Genomic DNA, 6,206 nt, shown 5'->3' with positions numbered 1-6,206 from the left:
ACGTGTGCTATAGTTCGGTTAATACAGAGGAAGTACCTCAGCGCATTACAGGGCTCTGGGGCCAGTACACCCCTAGAAACCTACGTGAGGGCAAAAGATTGCGTTGGCTCCGTCTGGGCAAAACCAGGGACTATTGTGACTATTCCCGGTCAAGCCCTGGCCAGACCGCGACATGATGTCAGCGCTCAAATACAAAGAAGGGAATGAACATTTGCTAGAGGAGTAGTAATAGGAATGGTTTCCAATGTTTCAGAGACGTGCAGCTGGTAACCTGAGGTGCAGCTCATGTTGTTCAATGTTTTTGTTCTCGTTTCTCCTTTTTGTTGTCCTCGAGAGATGAGGGAACTCCAAATGCCCCCGGGGTTTCTATCCCTCTATCCCTATTGTCTTTTTTATTGTGCAATTGTTTTAAAATAGTGGAAGGCACTATACGTGGCCACATTTTGATAGCATTATGAATGTCAGCTTTGTGTGTGTGTTTGTGTCCCTCTGTGTGTGTGTGTGTGTGTGTGTTCGTGTGAGAGACTTTCCACATTTTGTCACTGCGCTCCTCTATCCGCTAATGAAACACAGCAAAACTGAGCTAACTGTAAGCAGAAGTGGCCGATGGTTTGGAAGAGAGCGCGACAGGGGAGAGAGAGAGAGAGAGAGAGAGAGAGAGAGAGAGAGAGAGAGAGAGAGAGAGAGAGGGAGGAGAGATATAGAGAGAGAGTGAGAGAGACAGCGGAGAGAGAGAGTGAGAGAGAGAGAGAGAGAGAGAGAGAGAGAGAGGGAGGAGAGATATAGAGAGAGAGTGAGAGAGACAGCGGAGAGAGAGGTGAGAGAGAGAGAGAGAGAATGAGGGAGAGAGAGAGAGAGAGAGACACAGAGAGAGAGAGAGAGAGAGAGAGAGAGAGAGAGAGAGAGAGAGAGAGAGAGAGAGGGAGAGAAGAGAGGGAGAGAGAGAGAAGAGAGAGAGGGAGGGAGACAGACAGAGAGAGCAACATGAGTCAGCACGCCCACCCCTTTCCTTAGACGTATGTGTTGGGAGACTCTGGGGCGAGACACTCGTAGACAAGGGGGGGGGGGGTGGGGGGTTGACCAGAGCAACTGGACTTCCAGGGATTGGCCTGAGAAAGTCTCTGTAGACAGTTTGTTGGATCCATCCCAAGAGTGGGCAAGTCTAAGTATGTGTGTGTGTGTGTGTGTGTGTGTGTGTGTGTGTGTGTGTGTGTGTGTGTGTGTGTGTGTGTGTGTGTGTGTGTGTGTGTGTGTGCGCGTACATATGTGTGAGGTGCTGTCTGTGAGTATAAGCACCATATGGGTGTGTTTCCTTAGCTGTATGCTGTGTTTTGTGTCAAGTGCCAAGAATAATCCCGGTAACACACAGCGAGTCATTCTTCCTACTTGTCACTTCGGGTGGGGATGAAATGTTTAATTCCTCTGCAGCTCCCTGCCCTCCATGCTGGGTCTGATCCCGGCAGGGGACAGAGGGGACCGGGGGGGACAGAGGGGACCTGGAGGGGTAGATCCAGAGGAAGTCGTGGGCAATGTGAAAGTAGAGTCACCAGAGCAGAAGTACATGGGAAGTAAATCGAACCCATAGGTCAGAGGAAACGCCTTTCTCTACATAGGATTAGGAAAAGAACAACACATCCTACTTAAAATGTGTTCCAAATGTTTGAAACACGTACAAGCAGGCTTGCATGGTCCCTTCTCCCTCCGTCTCTCCGTCTGTGCGGAGAGTGGCTGTTTCCATGAGCGCAGTGATAGCTCGCTAACGGCGGCGTCTTGTGAGCGCTCAGTGTCTTGGCTCACAGCCAGCTGCTATGTTTCGGGCTTCAGGGATTAAGCTGCGGTGCTGATGGATCTGCTGATCAGCGGTTCTGCTGTATAGATGTATACAGTGTATATGCATGCACAGAATCATCAGCTTAGGAGGTGCATGGTATGTGCAGGATGAAGTTTGTATTTTTCCAGCCCTCTGTACCAAATGTTGAAGATGAGGAAAAACAGATTGATGTAAAGTTCGGTTGAGCTTTTACGATACAAAATGTAATCAATTGGTTGATGTATTTTTTTTAATTGCTGACAATCCTCTCACATGTTTGTGTTTTATTTGTGTAATATTTGTGTTTTGGCGGGGTGTGTTCGGGCGTTAATCAAATGTTCCCCATTAGCTGATGTCTTGATGAGTTGCATATCTTGTCGTGGTCCAGACAGACTTTAACTCACAAACACACACACTCATTACAGAAAACACAGACAAAACAAGAAAGACCGCGAGAAGGAAGGCAAGACAAAACATAAAACAGGAACAAAACAAGACCAAAGCTTAATCAAAGGAAACAGAAACAAACCGTGACAGAGGAACAGTGTGAGTAAGGGGTTCACGACATTGGTTGAGAACATCAGTTCCATGTTAAGGGCGGGGTTACGTGGTGTATTATTCCTGTGTTTGAAGTGTTCATTTGAGTCTTTATTCTTTAGCACTTTGAAGGAAAACCGCTGCCACCAACGCTCGCACAGAGCAAGGGCCATTTTAGCTTCCTCTTGGCGTCGAAATGAATTTGAACATGACTAATTGTTTCCATTAAGAGGAGATCCTGCAAAGACACATCTCTGGGCTCGTTTACAGCCCTACCTGTGGCCTACCGTGTTCAGAACTAAAACCATTTCCCTGCATGCTCTTCCACTGTGGGGTGCGGCCAGTCACATCCTGCGCTATACAGCAGAGTCTAACACCATCTCGATACACAAAGCCTCTCTTCATTACAGGCAGCATCCACGGCAGTGGAGACGTACAGTAGGACCCCAAACCAACGTAGGACCCGGAGAACGATCACTACAAGGGACGCCAGATCTTCTTCGAAACCTGTGTGTTGAGAGAGTACGAAACCCGACACATAGGTGTAGGTGAAGGTGTCGCCCTTCTATATCATGTCAGATCCGTTCCCACCCAAGCTCCGGAACTGTCCGTCAAGCGTTACAGAGACGGGAGTGGGGGGGGATTAAGACTCAAATTCCTGACTGTGTAAGCACTCGTTCAAACTGTCAAGACCAGGAGCATCTGGAAAAATATGTGCCGGGTGATTGGCAGGGCCCGGGAACCACGCAGGAGCGTTGAACACGGTGTGTGGATAAGGGCCTACGATCCCAGTCAAGCTGCAGGGGGTGAATATGACAAATTGGTGGAGGAGTAGTTATTCTTGCTCTGGCTCATTCTGGCATCATAGACTGCAGTCGTTTCAATAATCAAAAAAAGTTGAAGCAGCAGGAAAAAAACATGGCTTAAAAGAACATGAGATGCTGTTTTGGACAAACACATTTGCCAAAGCATTGCTAGGTTCTGAATGAACAACTGTTGACAGCATACGGAGAACAGCTGCCATATGATCCGTTCCTTCCTTCCACGGTTTTTCCATCTGTAGGCGAGTCTGTGAGAACGTATGGCGTAGTAGCGTATACCGCACAGACAGCCAACAGAGACAGCCGGTCATGGTGCCTGCGAAGAGAACTAAGGGAGGAAGAGGAGGGAAAAGAAAGACATTGAAATGAACAGAGGCAGAGCTGGGATGGGAAACATAAAGATGGCTGAAACAGAAAAGGAATGGAGAAGACACGAAAAGCAATAAAAACCAAAGGATGCGGATGGGAGTTGTCTCTAGAGAAGAATAATGTAAACGTCAAAATTAGGCTTAACCTGTAACATTGTGTGTATCCTCATGTCAGAAAGACCAATGGCATCAATAAGCACAGGTATTTTTTTTAATATATCCAGTCTGTAGTGGTTCCAACAGGGGCCGATACAGCACAGATATGGATAACCGACAAACCGTGTGTTTGGTTAACCTGGGCGGACAATGGGAATGGCAAAATGGAAAACCTCTTCCTCTTCTTGTAAATCATTGTCTAGATCCTTGTCAAAACATCTTTTATCAGCAGGAAGTAGGACACTGGAAAGGTTAATATCATCATTCTTCATAATGGATTTTATCCAGTGGCTGTGTCAAAATAAACGTCAGCTGGCCTCAACAAAACTATTATTTGCTTTCGGAGCAAAATATATTTATAACGCTAAAGATAAAATGTTAGCATGCAACTTTCGCAGTTTACACATTTAGAGAACAACCTCAGTTTCCCTGCAGAAGACATTCTTCTCTGCAGTGAAACATGCATGTAAATATGAGCGTTGGTGTCGTATCAATCATATTTCTAAAAGACTTGTTTCCATGAGGATCTTAAGGCCAATGGCATCGTAACAGCTGGAATGAGGGGAAGAAGCAAAACTGTTCATATCAAGGTTTAAAGTTTTGTGCAAGGTTATAAATCATATTACAGCAAGCATTGAAGACATTTAAAATCAGCAATGTTATGTGTGCTTGCATGTCCCTTTCAGTCTTCACACCTGTGCATTTCACTTGCTCGTGCACGTCGCACACATGCCTGACGGTTGTTGAAAGCGTGTCAGCTGAATCTCGCCACGGTCTTCCCCTCAGGGACCAACGTCACGAGTCACGACCGGGATGTAAAGCAGAGACGGCGGGAAGGGGCGGTCCAGGGGCACGTTAAGGCCTGTCCACGAGCTCAGGCCCCATGCCTGCGTCGGCGCGTGGGTCTTTAGATGCTGTGAGTCTGTCTAACGTCCAGGGGTTTGTTTAATGAACTAGTCTTTGTACTTTATCAGTGGAATGGAAAGTCGTGCTCCCAGCACAGTAGTGAGAGGGATACTTTCAGAGAGCTGTATATTGAGAAGTCATTGAGAAGATTAGGTTATAAAAAAGAAAAGCCAGTGTGATAAAAAGATCAATAGTGTTCTTGGTCTCCAGATGTTTTGTGAAGGCATGGGGAGACGGTGCACTTTGTAAATACTGCTTCAAATAAGATTTCAACACAGATGGTTGACACTGATAAATGTACATTAAGAGGCACGTGATGACACAAGTTGACGTTGTCTTCCCTTTGAGCTATCAGGGAACGGATGGCACGTTTCCCTAGGAGAAAAAAAAGTTCCCAAAGATAATACTGAAGAAGGAATGAAGAACAGAAGGCCAAACGACAAGACTGAACTCATCTTATGAATCAAATGACCGTGTGCAATTAATCTGTAAGATCAGAGCCGAGATATCAGTGTTGGTGTAGTGTCCCGAGGCTGAGACCTTTTATTTGCCAAATCGCAGGCGTGAAATAAATGCCAGGGGCTCTTGTTGTTTGCACCGCAGTGTACCTTGGCTTAAAACGGCATGCATCAACTCTTGCATGAAAGATGGAGTTGGTGATAACCCTATCCGTTACTCTGATAACTCTTCTGGAATCAATCTTTGTTCTTTGTCTGTTGTTGGCGTTAGAAAAGTGCAAGTGCTGAGGTCTGTCAAGGTCATGGTCAGGTGTGATATATTTGTATGTTACTTCACCAATACAATATCATACATTTTAATTTAGCTTCTTCACCTCATACCCATCTGCTGATGTGATTAAACATTCCAGAACGGAAATAGTTATGTTTCTCTGTCCTTCTCTGCAGACCAATTAGAGACATTTGCTTTTAAAGTTTGCAGCAGCACAATCAAAGAAGGCCTAATCACAGGCACTCTAGACAGGCGACCTTAATTAAACCTGTTTCTAAAATTAAATGTTTCTTTGTTGGAAGACATAGAAAATGAAAGGATGGTTTGGATGTAAACAGTGTTTTTTCTCAATGTGCGTGCGTGTTTGCATGTACTCACATTAAGGAGAGACTAAAGGGACTGTAATAGCAAGATTTATGACTCAACATAAACTGTTTGGGGAAATCCTCCACGGTTGTTTTTTAGTGCCTGTTTTAAAACCTGTAGTTCTTCTCTACCGTTATCCTCTTCAGACACTTCCTGTGGACCAATGGAAATGGAAGAATATCATATTCTATCCCTCAGGGGCAAATAAGCCTTTGTCTGCCTAAACCACAGGCTTCTTATTACATATGGGTTTGATACAGCTTTATTTTCGTAGAATGATGTCAAGAAGGTTAATCTTAAAGTATTTTGATTATGTTTATTATGACTAACGAGCCTAACTGAACTCAATACAAACACAGAGTGATTGCAACAAATTAAAATCGGACTCAGACTAAATCTTGGCTATAAATGCACTATATTGTCATTTTATATGTATACACAGTAACTATACTGTAAGGACGAGCTCCGAAGGAATAGTAGCCAACCACACTGGCTTTTTGAAATGAATGCTGC

The sequence above is a fragment of the Gadus chalcogrammus genome, chromosome 7 (genome assembly GCF_026213295.1).
Source record: "Gadus chalcogrammus isolate NIFS_2021 chromosome 7, NIFS_Gcha_1.0, whole genome shotgun sequence".
In the NCBI taxonomy this organism is placed as follows: Eukaryota; Metazoa; Chordata; class Actinopteri; order Gadiformes; family Gadidae; genus Gadus; species Gadus chalcogrammus.
This window is presented reverse-complemented; position numbering follows the sequence as displayed.